The sequence below is a fragment of the Heterocephalus glaber genome, unplaced genomic scaffold, assembly GCF_053883595.1.
Source record: "Heterocephalus glaber isolate CG9 unplaced genomic scaffold, H.glaber_assembly_v1.0 deba00001547, whole genome shotgun sequence".
NCBI classification, from domain to species: domain Eukaryota; kingdom Metazoa; phylum Chordata; class Mammalia; order Rodentia; family Bathyergidae; genus Heterocephalus; species Heterocephalus glaber.
This window is the reverse complement of record NW_028258340.1, coordinates 5,923,899-5,942,301: the sequence shown is the minus strand read 5'-3', so window position 1 is coordinate 5,942,301 and position 18,403 is coordinate 5,923,899. Positions and strand designations below refer to the sequence as shown.

The following is an 18,403-nucleotide window of genomic DNA, read 5'->3' as shown; positions in this document are numbered from 1 at the left end:
AAAAATAACTCTAACTACACAATATATGAATCCATAAGATATACATAGGTTATTGAACAAGCTAATAAGTATACAGCTTGACATGATATGATGAGAAGAATACTTAATATCTTTAAAATCCCTGCCATCCCAAATCTGTAACCTCAGTCCAATTGTAAGACAAATTCAAATTCAAGGGTAGTCTACAAAATAGCTGACTACTAGTTTTTAAAGTTCTCAAGATCATAAAAAAAGACCTCAATACTGTCATAGACCAGAAGAGACTAAGGATAAGTGACAATTAAATAAAATATGGTATAGTATCCTGGATTATATCCTGTAAACAGAAAAAAGACACTAACTGGTGAAGCCTGAGTAACATCAGAGTTTGGTTTTAAAAAAAAATCATAAATGTAGTAACCCACAAAAGATTCCCACATATCAGATCTATGGAAAACTAGCAATTTAGCCTTAATGAAATTTAATTTAATGCTGTGAACACTATTAGTGAATATTTACCAATGAAAACTCTATAATTAGTGTTCTTAAATGACTTCATATTTCAAAGGTATTAACTAAAAGTACTACAAATTATATTACTTGAACTAAATGGAATATTTCCACTGCCTCCATAAAGAGAATATTCACCCTCTTCTTAGGTTGGTATCTTATCTCTTTTTCTCATTTTTTCTCTCTAGGGGAGTTTCTCATTTTCTTCTCATACACCTCTTGTTTTCTCTATTTTCTGTTGTGTTTGCTCTCTTGGACACTCTATTCTGCCTTATAACCTCATTTTATTTATTAGATGGGTGACTTCCTCTAGAATTATATAAATAGTGTAATCACTAAGGATTTTTCAGCCTCTCATTTGTTGCTCTGAACCTAGAATCACATTATCCAGGACTGCTGAGCACAATGGACGTTATTATCTGTAGAGAAAGCAAAGAGAATCTTGGAAATCACACAGTCATATTCTTTGCAATGTAGGGATTTACGAAGAATGCAAATAGCTCTTTGATAAATGGAAAAATAAATTCATCATGTGTCTAAATTTATTTGCTACCCACCCAGTAGAGGGACTAGGTGGGAAGGCCCCAGGAGAAGAGGAGGAAGGTTTTTCTTATTTGTCTATTATCTGCTGTGATTTTCTTTGTTCTATTTCTTCCTTCTATGAAATGAACAGTGAGATGATTTTGACAAAATTCTGTTTGTCAACTATACTATAGAAAGCAATACCTGGTAAACATTTTGCATCCTAAGGTTTCTAGACTCCTATTGTTTTAGTCATATTACTGAGGGGTAGAGAATAAGACCCTTTTGGGGAACAAATTGAAAGTTTCAATGCACTGGCACTCTAAACATAAAAAGATTTAACCTTGATCATCCAGTAACTACTTCATTAGTAAATATTGTCAAAGAATTCCAGGAATCAAAATTGGTAATGGTTCCTATTCACAAGTAAAGGCCAAATGTATTAGTGAATGCTGCATGAAGGGCTTTTCACAATGGTTTAAATAGAAAACTGAATCATCAAGTACTGCTCAGAGTATGAGTCTCATTGAACAAAAGGAGTACAAGTTACTAAAGCCAGGACTACATTCACAGTACCACGGAATTAATGGTGAAATTACTTTTTATATGTAAGAAAAAGGCAAAAATAGTAAATAGCAGGGCCGGGGATTTAGGTCAGTGGAACTGCGCCTGCCTCTCAAGTGCAAGGTCCTGAGTTTGATCACCAGTACCAAAAAAAAAGTAAATAGCAAACTTGCAATACTGTATTTGCAGATCTCAGTATTAAATGTTATAGTGCAGTATTAAATTGATTATGCCATCAAAGTAAAGGATTGGTGGTATAAAATTAGATGAGTTTTAAAGTTGAAAAACTGCATTAGTAAAAATAACAATGAGACAAGATTATTCATCATTCTCAATATCAAAACAACCAACTAAACAAAAGTAAGGAAATAGTCACATATATCTGTCTATTTTCATTAAAACCAACATCAATTTAGTTTTGGAAAAATATTCTTGATTATACTGTTAAAATTTTTTGTGCTTTGTTTATATTTACTATATAATTCATTATTGTTTAACAATTGTCTAGTTTTATGGGTATGTATATTTTAGAAGAATTTCAAAAAATGAATGAAATGAAAGATGTAACAATGAAGAGAAGATGTCTTGGAACATTGGGTAGATTAAGGAGCATAGAGAATAGATAAGTTCAAGAGTGGCATGATCAGTGATCTCAGTGAAAGATGGCATTCAAAGCTAGACAGAAGAGATTGAATTCAACAGAATAAGAAGAGAGCAGTGACAGGAAATTAATCTTTTATCATTATACAGAGAAAAGAGAAATAGTGATAGCATAGACCCAAGGAAGAATGATATTCCAAAAATCTGCACATATATATGGTTGTGGAAATCTGACCAAGGATAATGATAAAGATAATGGAGAGAAAGATCTTTTGAAATAAAGTAAAGCATAACATAGAGAATGAGATGAAGCCTCCTGAAGTATAAACACAAATATTCTAATTTGATTGTTGGGTTTCTTCTATTCCACAGAGGAATATAATCATCTTGAAGACTAAAAAACTGAGGATTTAGTGCTGAAATTGATCTCTTCTTATTAGTATTAATATATTCTTGTGGTCTTTGTTATCTCATTCATCAACAAAATGGTTTAGCTAGAAGGGTGGTTTTTAAATGCCAACCTGCTCCCCACCACACATTCCTAGTACTGGAAACTTTTTTTCTAAGACAAAAGATACAAAACTCAAAAAGTTAAAGATAAAAGAATTCCAGCAGTTTCATAAAAATTTCTACATATATCTACCATATCCCACGTCAAGAGAAATGAAAACATGCTTGAAGTCTTAGGCAAAAATGTTCATACCTGCTTTATTTGTAATATCCCCAAACCGGAGACAACTAAAATAGCTTTCAACAGCCAAATAAATAAATAAGTGTGGTATGTCCATACAATGGAATACTATTTACCAATAAATAGGAATTTGCAGTTAATACACACAACATGTATGGATCAAAATAAACATGATTACCGAAAGAAGCCCCTCAAAGGGTACATATTAGAAGATTCTATTTATGTTACTCTGGAAAATGTATTCTTTAGTGACAGAAATTATATCAATAGTTTCTTCTGGATGGATAGAGAAATAAGGTAGAGGAGTCTGACAGCAGGTCAACAAGGAACTCGTAAAAGTGATAGATATAGTCACAATCTTAATGATGGTGATGGTTTCAATGTGTAGGGGTGTCAAAATCTATCAAATTCTACACTTTAAATATATAGAGTTTGCATGTCAGTTGTACCTCAATAAAGTCATTTTTTACAAAAGGCAATCTTGACAGCTTACAGCTGGTAGCTGCTCTAGTTGCTTCCAGCTAGGGGATGGTGTTCTCTCACTGGACATAAATATTTCACAGAATAGCAACATAAGACAAGGATTTCCCATGACTGTGATTGAACCAAACGATAGAAAGACCACTCTGCTTTCTATAATCATTCCAAGAGAAATTCCAATTTAGCAGTCACAGAATGCTGAAACATTACTTGCTCAGATAACAAGAATGACAACTACTCCTTCCATAATGATACTCCAGCCTCATTGGTTTTTCCTACCTCCTAGATAAAAATTAAGATAAGCAATCATCAAGTTGCCCCAGATTTCTAGCATAGCCAGTTCAAAACAGACCCTTGCCTCTGAAACCATCCCACCCAAATCCTAACACAACCACAACCTCATAATTGGCTTCCCTTCTCCTTACCTTCTACTCCCTTTTTCAGAGAAGCTTTATTGATCTTTGACCAGTGAGCAAAGAAAAGCTTGAAAGTAGAGTTTTCTGAGATGTGGGACATGGGGAATTCCTCATGCTGCTCATTCTCTCTGTCCCCGAGGAACTTCGAAGAAGTTACTGAGATAGATGATGATCAGTAAGGACTACTAAAATCACATTTTGATAGTGCTGATGATGCTAATATGAATTCTAGAAATAACTAAAGCTTTTATTCAGCTTTTTAATCAGCTAGTTAATCTCTTTAAAGAATTGGAATTTCTGTTTTAGCATTAGCATTGTGCCCAAGAATGGTGACTAACACAGTTAATACAGAAGACGTTATTTGTATAGAAAAATCATTTTGACATCTGTTTAAAAGTTTAATATTTTTCTCAGCACTGTCAATTTCCCTCTATGCTTGGAGTGTGGTATAGGGAAGAGCTGCATTTTTGCTGACTTAAAAGAGGCTGATCCATGAATGTGCTTTCCTTAGCTTCCTGCTGATAAATACACTTCCCCTGCTATTTTCCTGAGTTATTTCTGTTCCTGGATTCTCATCTTGAATAAGCAGACAGGGAATTGAGATGAAGAACAGACTTGAATATTTGGGATGCTTTCCAGGCTGCAGTGGCCAATGATGGAAAGCTGTGACGAGGCAAAGAAAATTTGATTCACCAGAAGGTATTCTTAGAACAGTAAATATACCCAAATGTCAAATTTACTTTTTAAAAAAGGCTAATGTGTGTACATATAAATCTCTTATTTATCTTGTTAAAATCCTTTTAAAAATTGCTATGTGTATCTGCCATCTAAATCTATATTGTCACTTTACAGAGTTCTAGGAAAAATGTTTGCATAATTTTTGTTTAAACATGTATAATAGCACAATGATAGAAACTCAAAATTAAAAGCATATTGAAGTTATAAAAATGACTTGTGATTAATGTCAATTCTTCGTTTGCAGCATGGGGTATGTTCTCACTACTAGTGAGAGCAGAAGAAAGAAACTATATTCTTATAACATATTCATACACACAAGTATGACAATTTTGATGCCATGGCCTATATTTGGAACCAGGGTCTTATTGGGTGAAATGGGAGGGGGCAAAGTCTAAAACCAGAAATGGAAGCAAGGCTGCAAGATTCCAGGAAAAAAAGAAAGTTTGAACCTGACATATAGCTATGAACCTTTGAAATAATTTGCATTTCTCACCACAAATCTAGAAATTCCAGGGAGGCGAGTAAGTCTGGACAAACTATAGAAGGTAAGAATAGTGAAGACCTAGGGCTCAATAGACAGGAGGCTGAAAGTCATATTTTAGCAAAGATACTGCTGAACCTTTTCTGTCAAAAAGCACCTACTTGAAATGATGACTATGATAATTATACATATAAGATAATGGATGAAAAGCCCTTAGCATAGGACCTGCCACCTTGTTGACATTGTAGAAAGATTAGCTAGTACTACTAACCTGAGCTACTATGCAATTATATTCTAGTACTGCTCACTCTTTTTATTGATACTAATATTGATAGTTTCCAAAATGAAATACTACTAAAAGCATACAATTAAACAGTCTTACCATCTCCTCCCAAATGTGACTCTATTTCCCAGGGGGAACAATTTTATTCTTCTAGCTATGTTCTTAGTATTCATTTTTACATTCCTTGATAGCACACTATGCTGCTATTTATTAATTTTTCCATTTTTAAACACTATATATTGGTTTCTTGTGATGAACTTTCCACTATGCATTCTTTTTTTTTTTTTTTTATGGCTGAGCAGTACTCCATTTTATTAAAAAAAAAAACCACATCTTTTTATCCATTCATCAGTTGATGGGCATTTGGGTTGTTTCTAAGATTTAGCTATTACAAACTGTTACTATAAACATGGGTGTGTATATATCATTGAGGTATGATGCTTTTAATTCCTTTTTTTTCCCCATTAACTTTATTGGTACATTTTAGGTATAAAATACAGTTACATTCATCATTGGGATCTTGTACCATTACATGAGTATCTTGGTTCTTATTTTTTTCCCCTTCATTTGCCCTCCCTTCACCCCTCCATCCTTCCCTATTTGCAAAGACCTTGTTTCCATTTTTTTTCCTCTTCTCATATTTTTTCCTTTCCCTTTTATCCCTTCCCCTACCCCTCCCAATTCCCCTGCTCTTTTAGACCTTCTCTTCCTGTTACACAATATCAGTTATACATTTTTTAAATTACAATATTAAGATCTAGGAGACATTACCACAGATTTTACAGAATTTAAAAGGATATAGAAAGCATATTACAAAAATCTTTTTTGAAATAAATTTGACAACTTCTAAGAATTAACTTAGAAGACAAATTAATGAAACTAACTCTGGAGGAAATATAAAATTTGAATAGCACCTATTAAAGAAAGTATATTCCTAGCTGGAAAACCTACCTATATGACAACAGCAGGCTCATATACATTTTAACTGATAAATTATATCAAACATTTAAAGCAGAAAAAAGAAGGAACACTTCTCCCCTCATTTTAGGAAATCAACATTGTGCTAATCCTAAAACTGGATAAAGATAATAGGAGAAAAAAGTATGACCATAGATAGAAATTTGTTTAACAAAACAAACTCTTGGAAGTCAGATCTGGCAGGATGTAGAAAGAGGTTTTGTTATAGGGATGGCAGTGTTGGTTCAGGATTGGAAGATCCACCCCCAAAAGTCATCATTTTAACAGAGGAAAGGAGAAAGCCATATGATCCTGTCACTAGTTGGAGAAAGAGTATTGGACTAAATTCTACAGCTGTTCATGGCAAAAGCTATCAGGAGACTAGGAGTAGAACAGAACCTTCTCAACAGATCAAAGACATGTACTCCATACTTCCAACAAAAACTCCTTCTATGACTGGAGACGATGCTTTCTCCCTAAAGTGGGAAACAAGGGCATATATGCCTACTCTTCATCTGTCCATTAGACTTTGAAACATAGGTCTAAACCAAAATAATCTGGCAATAAAATGACACAACTAGGATAGGATTGGCACAGCAGAAGCAAAATCTTTATATGTAGATGAAATGATCATCTACAGAGAAAATACTAAGAAATCTCTAGGAGCCCCTAGAACTTGTACTTGATTTTAGCAGGATTAGAAAACACAAGGTATATATAAAAATTCAGGTCTGTGTATACTTGCTATAAATGAAGAACTGGATATTGAAATTTAAAGTTATGTAGGAGTACAAAGGACTCAGAAAAGCCAAAAACAAATACAAAAACAGTGTTGGAAGATGTTTAGCACCCAATTTTAAGACTTCTTCTAAAGCTACAGTAATGAAGGCAGTGTTGGTGTAAGGAAAGACATATAGATCATTGGAATAGAACAGAGAATCTAGAAATAGAACCATACATATATGGTCCACTGAGCTTTGAAAGATTATTTAACATTAGCATTTTATAAAATATAAACTCAATTCAAAAGCCGAGGAAGAGACAGTGTCTTCAGCAAATGGCACTAGAACACCTGGTATCCATATATAAAAAATTAACCTCAACCCTTTTTTTCCATACATGAAAATAACTTGAAGGGATCTATGAACCTAAATAAGAAAGCCTAAAAGTATAAGACTGTAAGAAGAAATTATAAGGGAAAATATTTATGAATTCAGGGTAGGCAAGAACTACCTAGGATACAAAAAACATGATGTATAAAAGAAAAATATTGATAAATGAGATTCCATCAAAATTTAGAACTTTAAATGACATCATTAAAATGAAAAGTAGTCCTTAAACAGACCATATTTACAATGCATATAACCTATGAGCAGAATATATAAAGAATTCTTAGAGCTCATTAATAGACAACCCAATTAAAAAGTAAACATAAGAAGATGATAAATAGCCAGTATAGCACAAGGAATGGTGTGCAATTCTAGAATCAGAAAAATACTAATCAGTACAATATTAAGATTGAATTATACACTCATTAGGGAGATGAAGTCAAAAGTTTTAAAAGGCTTGTCATGACTTTTTCTTTTTGTTAGAGTCTCCCCCTTTGCATTTAATTTGTCACACCCAACAAATTCATTCTGCTGGGTTTCCTGGGATTGTGATGCTCATTGTCTTTTCCTAGGGTATTGTGTAAAATTTTTTGGAGTGCTGGTTTGGTATTCATGAAGTTCCTGAGGTGCTCTTTATCATGAAAGTATCTTATTTCTCCATCAATTTTGAAAGATAGTTTTGCAGGGTACATCAATCTGGGTTGGAGGCTGTTTTCCTTTAGGGCTTGAAATACATCACTCCAAGCTCTTCTTGCCTTGAGGGTTTGCATTGAGAAGTGTGCTGTGATTCTGATGGGCTTTCCTTTGTATGTGATTTGTTTCTTTTCTCTCACTGCTTGGAGAATTTTATTCTTCTGTTGGAATTCTGGAATCCTAACTCTTATATGCCTATGTGTAGATTTTTTTTGATCAAGGCTAGCTGGAGTCCTATATGCCTCACTTATCTGTATGTCAAGTTCTTTTCCCCTCCTTGGGATGTTTTCTGCCATCACTTCTGTGAACAGTTTTTTATGTCATCTGCACTCTCTCCTCTTTCTTCATTGACTCCAATCAGTCTTATGTTATTCTTCTTTGCATCGTCTAGCAGCTGCTGGATTGATTTCTCATGTTCCCTTACAATTTTAAAGCAATTTTTCTTTCCCCCCTCACTAATTGCAATCTTATCTTCTATATGTGAAATTCTATCCTCACATTGGTTCATTCCACTGAGCAGACTTTTGATGGAGTTTTTAATCTCCTGGAAATCTGTTTGCATCTGTTTTATGGATTCCATTTGTTTCCTATGTTGGGATTCCATCATGTTCCTCAGATCCTCTATTTTTTTATCTGTGTACTCTCTAGATTTATTAATCATGTCTTGCACCATGAGCAAAATCTTTGCTGTTATCTGAGTATTTATTTCTGATTTCATTTTTCCCAGATCCTCTTTTGTTGTCAGTTTAGAGAGTCCAGGTGGTTGAGTATCAGAGTGTTCCATCTCTTTTCCCTTTGGGGTTGCTGTAGGTGATCTGGAAGTCTGGTTTTGAGGTTTGTTTATGTGTCTTCTCATTTCCCTGGGGTGGGGGTGGGGGTGCTTCTGGCACCCACGCGGCTCACCTTCTCTGCCCTAGGAGCTTGGGATGGCGGTGGGGGAGCTTCCTTCTGGGTGCTGGGACCTGCTGAGCTTCTCTGCCCTAGGAGCCTGGGATGGAGGCGGGGAGCTTCCTTCTGGGTGCTGGGACTGGCTGAGCTTCTCTGCCCTTCTTGGCCCTAGGAGCCTGGGATGGCAGCGGGTGAGCTTCTTTCCGGGTGCTGGGACCGGCTGAGCTTACCACTATGCATTCTTACACTATCACACTGCTATAGTTTGGATCTAGAAGTTCCCACCAAAGTCTCATGTATTAAAGGCTTGGTTTCCAGGGTGGCACTATTGAAAGGTAATGAAAACTTTAAGATGCAGGGCCTAGCATTCATGGCAAACCTTTTAGAGTTTGAGTGCCCAAACTGTAACTCAAAACATATATTTATCACAAAATGTCAGCACTGCAATTAAACCTGAATACTGAGGTGTTATTTTAGAAAAAAACAACTGTTATCCAATGCTCAACTGGCTACTGGGGCAACTTGGCTCACGTGCCAAACGAAAGGGCTCTGCGTGCCCACTGCAGCACATGTCCCATAAGTTTGCCACTGCTGGTCTAGAGGGAGTCTCTCAGTCACTGGGGGTGTGTCCTCAAAGGGGACCATAGTACCCTGGTCCTGTCTCTCATTTTTGCTTCCTAGACATGAGGTGAACAGCTTTGATCCACCATGTGCTCCTACCATGATGTTCTGCTTTACCACAGACTCAAAGCAATGGGTTCAATCAGTCGTGGACTAGAATTTCTAAAATTGGAGGCCAAAATAAATCTTTTCATATTATAAGTTACTTATCTCAGGTATTTTGTTGTAGTAATAGAAAGCTGACCAACAATCCACATTAACTTCTGTGCCTCTCCTTATTTTTCCAACATAGATATAAATAAGTATTAGTCAGTTAAATGACTTCCATAGGACAACTGCCCTTCCTTTCTTTTTTTTAAGTATTATTTTATTGGTACATTTTAGGTATACAATATAATGACATTCATCATTGGAAATTTGCACCTTTACATAATCTCTCTTGGTTCTTATTTTTCCCCCTTCCCCTGCCCTCCCTTCAACCCCTCCATCCTTCCCTATTTACAAAGACTTTGTTTCCATTTTTTCCTTTTCTCATATTAATTCCATTCCCTTCTTTCCTGGTGCAACCACTGTGGAAATCAGTATGGAGATACCTCAAAGAACTAGGACTTGAAGTCCCATTTGACCCAGCTATTCCCCTGCTGAGTATCTTTCCAAAATAATTAAAAAGAATCATACCACAGTGATATATGTGCACCCATGTTCATAGCAGCACAAGTTGTAATAGCTGAAACTTGGAAGCAGCCCAATTGCCCATCAACTGGAGACTGGATAAAGAAAATGTGGTTTTGTAAATAAAATGGAGTACTACTCAGCCATAAAATTTGAGAAATTAGAGACATTTATAGCTAAATGGATGCACATTGAGGCGACACTCTTAAGTGAAATAAATAGGACACACATGTGTAAATACCGAATAGTTTCTCTAGTGTGAGAAACAAAGTGTAAATAAGGACTAAAAGGTATAATAGATAATGTGAAATAGGAAGAAAAATGCCCTTCCTTTCTTATACACCTTATTTTCCTGAAAATAAATGTTTCATATGTGTTTAATTTCTTGGTTTTTTATTTACTTATTATTAATTCTCTCCATACTCATCAATGAAACTAAAATTCCTCTGAAGTGTGTCAAATAGTTCCTGTCTTTAAGAAGTGGTTCAAAGAAGCATGCACTTGAGGACCCTATCTTCCTGACTATATCTGATTTTGTTCAGCAGGCATGCTGCAATGCTATCATCATAAGACTTCTCTACAATCTTGGGAATTGCCTTTGCCTCTCTTCTATGTTAGTTCCTCTATTATTTGGACTCTATTTTTTCCCATTGCTATTCTATTCCTTCATTTGGTGTAGTTACACTTTCCAGCAGGTTTGTTTTCAAATTTCATTTTATTTTTAATCAACACACAATAATTGTATAAATTTATGGGGTACAATGTGCTGTTTTGATACATGTGTAATCATACTTTGTGTAATGATCAAATCAGGCTAATCAGTGTATCCAACACCTCAAACGTTTATCATTTCTTTATGGTGAAACATTCAAAGGCCTATCTTCTAGTTATTTTGAAGTATACTATGCAGTGCATTGTTGTTAACTAGCGTCAACCTCTTGTGCAATAGAATTTACTCTGATCTAACTATAAGTTTGTACCCATGACCAACCTCTCTCTATCCCCTCTTACTCACCCAATCCTCTAGTAACCATTATCATATTCTCTGCTCTTATGAAATTAACATTTTAGATTGCACATATGATAAGATCTTACAGTATTTGTCTATCTCTGTCTGACATACTTCACATAATAATCTTCCAGGTTCTTCCATGTTGCTGTAAATGACAGAATTTCATATTTTTGGCTAATTAATATTCCATTATTCATCATGCAAAAATCCATTTGTTATATTTTCAGACGTTTTTGAGCCAGTTGACATTGAAATCAACCACGGTGAAGGAATTTATACCATAGAAACTGGTAAATGTACAAATGAGGGTTTTTATCACCAGAGAGGCAGTTTTTAAACATTCAGTATACCACTTCCAACTTCCCCGTTGGAATTTATTCCATATTTTGCTGTATTTCCTTGACAATCTATAGCACTCATTGCTGTTTACCTTGTATTTTAGTTTTTAAAATGAATTCATCCATATTTCCCATGGCATTGTTTGCCACTCCAGTACAGACAAGAGGCCTGATTCATCTTGGATCTTCCACAACATCTATCAGAGTTTCTTTCATATGATAAGTACTCAAGAATTTTGATGAGTTACATGAAAACTTACACAGAAACACAGAGTTAAATATTTCCCTCTCTCCAACCAGTACTGAACTAGGGATATACACTGTTCCCATGCTATGTATGGCAAGTCAGATGGCAATGAGTAGAGCTACATAATCTACTTAAAGAGAAGGGAAAACAGAATTTTTAAAATACAGTTTATAATACTCTTATTCATACTTTTTCTTAATACTAAACCATCAAATTCTGACTATCAGAGCAACATTCATTTTTACAAAACATACTCTTCTACTTGTATGGATCAAAGTAAAGCCTTAGCTCTTGCTCAGATTATACAATTTGAAATAACAGAGATTCTTAACTATTTGACAAACATTTGAAAACAGAGATTTTTTTAAAAATCTAAAACAAAAGACTTACATATTTTAATTGAGGGAGTCTGACAGTGAAAACATGTGATTTACAAAAATCTGTTTCCATTTTTTCCAGGGGAAAGAGGGATTGAAAGAAGGGGATGGAATTGGGGAAAAATGAAAGAAGAATCTAGATATATTATGTAAAGGTACAAATTCCCTATTATGAATATGATCACTATGTATATCTAAAATTTACCAATAAAATTAACAATGAAATTTAAAAAATATATTAAAATCCTTTCTATGAAACAGTGAAGCAGTCTACATCCCCTAAAAACCCTTACCACTAAGTAGAGTGGACCCTCAACTCACGACTGGTCTGACATATGAACAACTTGGGTTAATTAGGTTAATGAAGATTCATCTGCCTCTTGTTATCTATAGCGTGCACCCATTGAGATCTCAGCTGTATTGACCTACAACCCACTTGAGTTACAATCAGCCCTCGGGAACCGATCAAGTTCATAAGTCAAGAGTCCACTGTACAACTTTTTAAAAAGTTACACGAGACAGTAAATTCTTTTTAATGTATTAATGAGCCTGCAAATTAGTAACCATTGCTCAGAGCTGAAAATTAAATTAAACAGAAACTCAGAGGTGAAAGAACAATTCATTCAGTTTGGATTTTGAAACAAGGTTTGCTAAATCGGTGAATATGAGTTTAAAATGGCCTCCCAGGCATTGAGGAACAGGACACAAAGATCTGAGCCTACTTAGAGTGTAATAGGAGATCACTCATATGTCTGCATGCCTATAAAATGTTGAAATCCCAACAGGTTACATCTTCAAACTAAGAAAGAATTAAATATCTCTTCCCACAAGGATATTAAAATTTGGAGATGAATGGAAGGAGGAAAATCTTACTTGAGAATAGGTTGTTCCTCCTGTGAGATCTCAGTTGGAATTCATACAATCTGGATGATCTGAGAAAATTTAAGGAGATTTATTTAAAGTGATCCTGGGCTAAAAATGCTTCAGGTACTTGACAGAAATAAATGCAGATCTTTGAATAAATTGTTTCAACCCTTACTTTAATGCAGTCTCTTAGCTCAAATTCCTTAAACTATGAACTTATCATCAAATGGTGTAAGACATCAAACATGGTGAATGCAAAACAGTGGAACAACAGAGCACAGAATCAGACCCAGAATAGTGAAAATATTAAATTATTAGACACATAGTAGGTTTTCTAAATAGTTTCAATAGTTCTAAAAGTATAGAAACTGGGTTAAAATAAGAAAAAGTAGCAAGACACTATGCAAATGTGTAAGTAGATTTAAAATGTAAAAGTATCAGAAAAACAGTAATTGAAATAAAAATTCAATGAATGAGTTTAACAGTTGATTAGAAATAGCTGATGAAAAATATAAACTTGAATATAGATCTGGGGAAATCATATTAATATCTTATTAAAACTAACCTCAGGAATAACTCCAAAATGAAACAAACAACCATTACATATTTTAATACAGTAGCTATTATGGCTTATATCTAGATGTCCCCCCAAAGGCTCATGTGCTCATAGGTGGGACTTTGGGGAGGTGACTGAATCATGACTATGTGATACTAGGTCAGTCCACTGATTGGTTTAGCATAGTTCTGGGAGTGGATGATGTTCTGACTTACTAAAGAGGAAAGACCTACCCTGAGTGTGAGTGGCACCAACCAATAGGCTTTTAGCCTGGACAGAATGAAAAGGGAAGGAAGGAAGTCCTTCTGCTCCCTGCCTGGCATGCCACAGGCTGTTTTTCCTCTGCCATAGCATTCTGCCATGCCACTCTGCCTTGGAGCCAGCTGACTATGGACTGAAACCTCTACAAACTGTGAGCCAAAACAAAACTTTTCTCCTTTAACTTGTGGGTGTCAGATATTTTGTACCAGCAATGAGAAAAAAAGAGAGTAGCTAAAATTTTTATCAGAACCTTTTGGCCAAGATTAAATTCTTTAGTGCATAATTTCAAACAAACCTGGACTTTTAAAAAATTACCACGTAGGGCAGGGGATTTAGCTCAGTGGCACCGTGCCTGCCTCGTGAGTGCAAGGTCCTGAGTTCAATCCCTGGTACCTAAATAAATAAATAAATAAATAAAATTATCATATAGTGGCATAAAGAGCAAGTCTCAATAAATTCCAAAAGATTCCATAACCTATCTTCTCTGACCACAAAACAAGTTAGAAATCATTATCATAATTTTAAAATTCCAAGTGTTTCAAAATTAAGATATATACTACTTACAAAGATCAAAGAAGAAATAATAGAAATTTTAAAATATTTACAAGTGAATTGTAATGATTATCTGTATCTGAAATTATGTAGGATGCAGCAGAATATACAAGATTTTAAGCCTTAGGCATTTAAATTAATCTATGAGTACAATGTAATTCCAATCAGATTCCAAGATGATATTTTTGGAAACTTGACAAGCTGAAACTGAAATATATGCAGAATTTCATATTACAAAGAATATTAAGGCTTTTAAAGAACTTGAACACTTTGTCATACTTGAAATCAAGATTTATTATAAAGGTACACTAATGAGATAAAATATTGCTCAGAGGTAGATAAATGGACCAATGGGCCAAAATAGAAGTCCCAGAAACAATCTAGTTTTATATGAAAATTTGATATATAATAAAGCTTTACCTGAAAATTAATGTATATGAAATAAAATTTTCAATAAACTGTGATGTGACAATTGGTGCACCTACAAATTAGAGTGCATTTGTGAAAACATCTATGTTTGTTATGAAGATGATTTGTAATAGCAAAAACATAGAAATACTGCAGGAGTAGTTAACAGTAGGATGGGAAAATAAAAATGTGGTATATTCATATTACAGAATAATACTGAACAATGTAAATGGTCGAAATGCTGCTATATGTAGCAATACACGTGAATCTCTAAAGGATAATGTTTTTCCAAAACAGAAAATTTGCAGAAGAATGTATATATTTTATTCAAAAGAATAAAGTTATAAAAGCATGTAAAATTTAACATTTTATCTTTAGAGACATAAACATATGTGGCAAGCTATTAAGAAAACTGAGAAGTAACCTCTGACAGGGTAGGCAATGAGTTGGGGGTCAGGGTAGTTATCACAGTGGATTTCACACATATCCTTTACTTAACTGAGTTGGAGGGTATGTGGGTATTACTCATGTTATTGTTTTTATCATATATATGTTATATATTTATATTTACATAGGCTTTTATCATATATATATATGGGTTTGATTCAGTTTTTTTTTGATACTGGGTGTTGAACTCAGGACCTCATGCACGCTAGGAAAGTGTTTCACCACTGAGTTATGTCCTTGGTCCATTTTTTTTGAGACAAGATTTTGCTAAGTTTCCTAGGCTGGTCTCTAACTTTTGACCATCCTGCCTCAGCCTCCCAAGTATCTGAGATTTCAGGTGTGTACTACCATACCCAGTTTATCTTACATAGGCTTGATAAATATTCTTTTATTTCTGCTCAGGATTTAATAAGAGTGATTTTAGAAACACAGGGGAGAATAAATGTATGTGCCCATGTTTACGTAGACCAATTGATAAAGTTGGCCTTACACATAAACACTACAGGGTATGAATTGGGTATAGTACATTACAATAAGCCCTCCTTATGGATTATTCCTGAGTTTTAAAATTTGAGAATTATATCTTTACTTAAGCATTAGTTTCTCCACATTTATCTTAGAAAAAGCAAGTGGCAACAAGGGAGGTGATTTCTGGACTCTTATTGACAAGGTCAAAATAACTTAAAAACTCAGCAAATATTCAACCATATTTTTTATTTTTGAATCACAGTTTAAAAGAAAGTAAATAAAATTTGATATGTTTAAGATTTTACAGTGTTAGTAGAGAAAGTTCTTTAGGTCTCAACAGAACAACACTTTTGGGGTTGAAAATTTAGTAGCTATTACTGTGATAAAAACAGCATGGTGCTGGCAACAAGAAGAACTGAGGATCAATGGAACAGAATATAAGATGCAGAAACAACTCCAAACACACTCAGCTACTTTATCTTTGACTAAGCGGTCAAACAGCTTCACTGGAAGAAAGATAGCCTCTTTAATAAATGGTACTGGGAAAACTGGCTTTCCACATGCCGAAGATTAAACCTAGAGCCATGTCTCTTTCCATGCACTAAACTAAAATCAGAATATATCAAAGATCTAAATATGAAAACAGAAAAACTGAATCTGCTAGAAGATAAAATAGGTAAAACTCTTGAAGACATAGGGGTAGGTAAGTACTTTATGAACAAAACCCCGATTGCACAGGAAATATCACAAAGAGCCAACAACTGAGATTACATCAAATTAAAAACACTTTTTAAAAAAGCTTTTGCACAGCAAAAGAAACCACCAACAGAGTGAAGAGTAAACCCACAAAATGGTAAAATCTTATTTTTACCAGCTATTTCTCAGACAAAGGAATAATATCCAGAATATATAAAAAACAAAAGCATCAGACTGCCCCAAATTTAAAGACTCAGTCAAAACATGGGCATCTGAAATGAATAGACATTTCTCAGAGCAAGTAAATATATGAAAAAATGCTCAATATTGTTGGTTATTAGAAAATGCAAATTAAAATAACACTAACATTCCATCTCACTCCAGAAAAAATGACTGTCATCAAGAAATCAACCAGTAATCAATGCTAGTGAGGCTGTGGAGAAAAAGAAACCGTTCTCCACTGTTGCAGGGAGTGTAAATTGGTACAACAAATATGGAAATCAGTAAGGAGACTCCTCAAAAAGCTCATTTGACCCAGCTATTCCTCTTCTTGATATCTTCCTGAGTTAAAAGAATCATACCACAGCGATATATGCACCCATGTTTACAGCAGCACAATGTGTAATAACTAAATCTTGGAAACAGCCCACATGCCTTTCAATGGATGAATGGACAAAGAAAATGTAGTTTTATATACAATGTAATAGAACAAACTTGAGACATTTTTATGTATATGGATATACCTTGAGAAGATAATTTTTAGTGAAATAAATCAAGCATGCATGTTTAAATATCACATTGTTTCTCTGATGTGAAAAAGTGAAAGGGTAAATAGGGATCAAAATGAATGATAGATATTGGGAAGTAGGAATAAAATGTTCAAATGAGAAGGAGAAAAAAGGAGGGGTGAGGGGGAAGGAAAAAAGGGAGAAGAAAAAAAGAATAGAAGGAAAAAATGGAAGCAAAGAATGAGGAGAGGAAGAAGGGTTGAAGGGAGCAGAGGGGATTGGGGAAAAAGGAAGAATCAAGATATATTATGTACAGGTACAAATTCCCTATGATGAATTTAATCATTATGTATAGCAAAAGTGTACTAATAAAATTAACTTTTTAAAATGTAGTAGCTATTGACATGGCTGTCTTCCTCAAAGCACCGGTTTTTGTTTCATTATTGTAGTTCATGTAATTGTTACAGAATCTTACATTTTTTAACCTAATGCATGTTAATGTGCTACTGAAAGATAGTGAGAGAAGAAACCAATTTGCCTGAATGTTGACACTGCTAAAATCAGGTAGGAAAATAGGAATATGCTGATTTGCATCTGAATAATTAATATGGACAAATCCCTTTCTCTATTTTTGTAATAGGCCTTGATATCAAATTCAATTCTTTGTTTCCAAAACTGGAAAAAATGTTACATTCCAAATATTGAGATAGAGTAGTATTACCTTTGCCAAACTGAGGAATAATCTGAAGGTGTAGATTGTTTTAAAGTTAATTTATTCTAGAAGTATATATGGAAGAAATCATAAACTCTATTCTGACTTTGAATCAATATTGACAATTCAAGCATTTAGCATGTTTGTTAATAATAAAGAAAATAAAAAATAATTAATGTAAATAAATACAAAGCTAGATGTTTTTCTTTTCCATAACAATTTCTTCCCCATTTTATTGGGAGTAAATTGGAGAAGGGATGTGCCATCTGAAGAGATATCTGTTGAAAATTGATAAATTTGATTATGTATTTAATATGGTTGTACAGCTACAGCAAGTATTCAGTGAGTGGCTATATAATCATATACTTCTGCCAGAAAGATGAGAGAAAATATTTTTAAACCTCAGGGAAAAATTAAATAACACCGCATTACACTCACTGAACTGTTAGTGGATTTATTGGCAACTCCAGGGCTTAGCCACCCTATAAGAGCCTCAATCCTGGGCTACTAAGAACAGAAGGAAAGGAGTGCTA

The 18,403-nt window shown here is 34.3% G+C and overlaps 2 long non-coding RNA genes across 2 annotated transcripts in view; one reads left to right on the top strand and one right to left on the bottom strand.

Moving 5' to 3' along the window:
- Positions 1 to 13,113, bottom strand: part of LOC110350253 (uncharacterized) — a 55,565-nt gene extending 42,452 nt beyond the window's left edge. The window contains exon 1 of the long non-coding RNA XR_002396715.2: positions 13,052 to 13,113. This is a non-coding gene — a long non-coding RNA (uncharacterized LOC110350253). The remainder of the gene's footprint in view (positions 1 to 13,051) is intronic.
- LOC147824329 (uncharacterized) overlaps positions 1 to 18,403 on the top strand; it is a 161,579-nt gene that overhangs the window by 121,310 nt on the left and 21,866 nt on the right. The window lies entirely within an intron of this gene.